We start from the raw sequence: 2,275 nt of genomic DNA, 5'->3' as shown, positions 1-2,275 counted from the left end.
AAAACTTACAAATGTTTACAGGACACTTATCTGCTATTGGCTTCCAACAAACGCAAAGAACCATGCTTTAAGACCTTCCTGGAAATTAAAAGTTTAATAAAATAATCCAGTCCTAGCTTTAACTATCCAGACTATAACTGTTATACATTTGCTGGCTTTTGCTTAAACATGAAACCCGCAAAGGATGCCATTGCTTAGCACAATGCCACTACCGATATGCACAGATCACTGCATATTTTTGAGACTAGGAACAAACAATGATATATGATTAAAAAAAAATAGGGGTATAGAGACAACATGGGTGTACCTTCTAAACACTTGCATACCCTAAACATACTTCTAGTGTCTGCTTCATACTCTATAGTCTGCCCTTTATCTTCATTAAATTGTCAGTTATATTTCTTTTCAGCAACTCACTGTCTTGACAGTCTTTCTTCTATTAAAGATACATTTAGCAATGAAAAATGCTGGGTATGAAAATATTAAACGAAATGACAAGATTCACTGAACAATATGTAGATGCAAAACTAAAAACATGTACCCCGTAAGTTCGCATTAAAACCTAAAAAATGAAAGGGAAAAAGCGGGGCGGTATAGCGTGTTCAACTATCCAGCTTCTGAAGTCACTACTTGTTGCAAAAAACTTCTCTCTGAATTCACCGCCGTGTTATGACCACCTGCACCTGCAATGCCCCACATCCAGACAATAATACAAACCCTAGAGAGGAAACTAAAGATCATAAACATGCCCAAAACGGCGAAGAAGCGAGTCTCTGGAGGGAAACACGACCACGGACCGAGTGTGGCTTTGGTAGTAAACAATGGAGACGCTGCCACTAAATGTGTTCCTGTTCCCTTCTACGACGATTTTAACATTCTAAATCCAAATACTGACCCAAGGAGGGAAAAATAACACACTGCACGCGAGTACAACACTCCTACCACTTCCGAATCCCGATTTGCCGCCACTTCCACCCGGTAAGGACTGTTCAATAACACATGCGAGCTGGACGCCATTTGCCACATCCTAGGCCTACATCACACCGGTTTTAAAGTCTTTTTCTACGTAAACTAGGGCGTTTGCACTCGATACTCTGATGCAGTATACTTCCTGAATCATTTGCGGTGCCCTTTAACCCATCCGCGGATTCACAAACACAGTAGATGTTTTTAAAAATCACATTAAATTTACGGGATTCATATTTACCTAAGAAAATGCGCTCACAAAAGCTCTAGGGTCACGTGACCAGGGATTGCGGAGCGCATGCGCATTACGCCTGTGACGTCACACTAACGTTTTCTTTGATAATTTGCTGAGACACTTCTTTGCATCTCACCTCAGAGATATTTTGCTCTCTATACTAAACATGACCATTATTCGTAAATCTTAATCATGATTAGCAATTTTACGATTCCAGCGAAAGTTTCTAAGCCTGTAATCCCTATATTCATGAATGAATGCATCCTGTTTCGACCACGTTGTGGATAAACTAATACAATTTTCACATCATTTTCGGGGAATCTGGTAACTCATATCTTGGAAGAGTAAATATGTACCCTAAAGCAGTTCCGTTGTCATCGTATTTCCTTATGTTTCACAATATATTTCCGGAAGTATTAGCTTTAAGAATCGTTTAGGAATGCACATCTACGTATAACACGGATGCCATTGTTGAAGTATTCTCACGGCGATTTTTTCTCATTGTTATTAATTACCAGAATAACATTGTATACAATAACCCATTTACCTACAAATACACATCAAAATAAATTACGCATATTTACTCATATTTATTTGAACGACAAATCTTATGTATAGCATTAACCTATTCATTGTACAGCATATGACATCTTCCTCACCACTTACCATGTGGCGCGCATCCCCCTGACACCTCGCTCTACCGCTCACGTCTAGACGGTGCATGGGTGGTCAGGGAGATAAGAGACTGCAGCAAGATAGCTCGCCCACGCTGACTATTACTGTTGTGGATGGTCTATTTCGGTTTATTGTTGAAATATTTCCTAATTTCTTCAAAGATAAACGGAGCGTTCGGTATTTTCTATTGTCATAACATACACATAGGGTATTATCAAAAGGATATGATATTGTATATGGCAGGATGCAAAGAAACCAGAAAAAAACTACATTATCAACGTGCTAAAAATATTAATAGGAGGGCCAAGAATCTTGCTGATAGAGGGACAAAACAAGTCCAGCCACTTCGAAAGAGACCTAGAATAACCGTAGTATCCATCAAAAGATATTTCAAGCAGC

The 2,275-nt window shown here is 39.1% G+C and overlaps 1 protein-coding gene across 16 annotated transcripts in view; it reads right to left on the bottom strand.

Annotated features, from left to right (window-relative positions):
• lig (ubiquitin-associated protein-like lingerer) overlaps positions 1-1,989 on the bottom strand; it is a 43,792-nt gene extending 41,803 nt beyond the window's left edge. For 8 of the 16 annotated variants that reach the window (XM_070124315.1, XM_070124320.1, XM_070124321.1 and 5 more), the window contains exon 1: positions 1,208-1,329. The gene's annotated coding sequence lies outside the window, so the exon portion shown is untranslated. Of the gene's footprint in view, positions 1-749; positions 772-942; positions 1,064-1,207; positions 1,330-1,860 lie in introns of those variants that run through there. The other 8 variants (XM_070124316.1, XM_070124328.1, XM_070124332.1 and 5 more) reach the window with 5 other exon arrangements.
• Positions 1,990-2,275: the final 286 nt, after the last annotated feature.

This window comes from Penaeus vannamei, chromosome 8 (genome assembly GCF_042767895.1).
Source record: "Penaeus vannamei isolate JL-2024 chromosome 8, ASM4276789v1, whole genome shotgun sequence".
In the NCBI taxonomy this organism is placed as follows: Eukaryota; Metazoa; Arthropoda; class Malacostraca; order Decapoda; family Penaeidae; genus Penaeus; species Penaeus vannamei.
The sequence above is the reverse complement of the archived record's forward strand: the minus strand, read 5'-3'. Positions and strand labels throughout refer to the sequence as shown.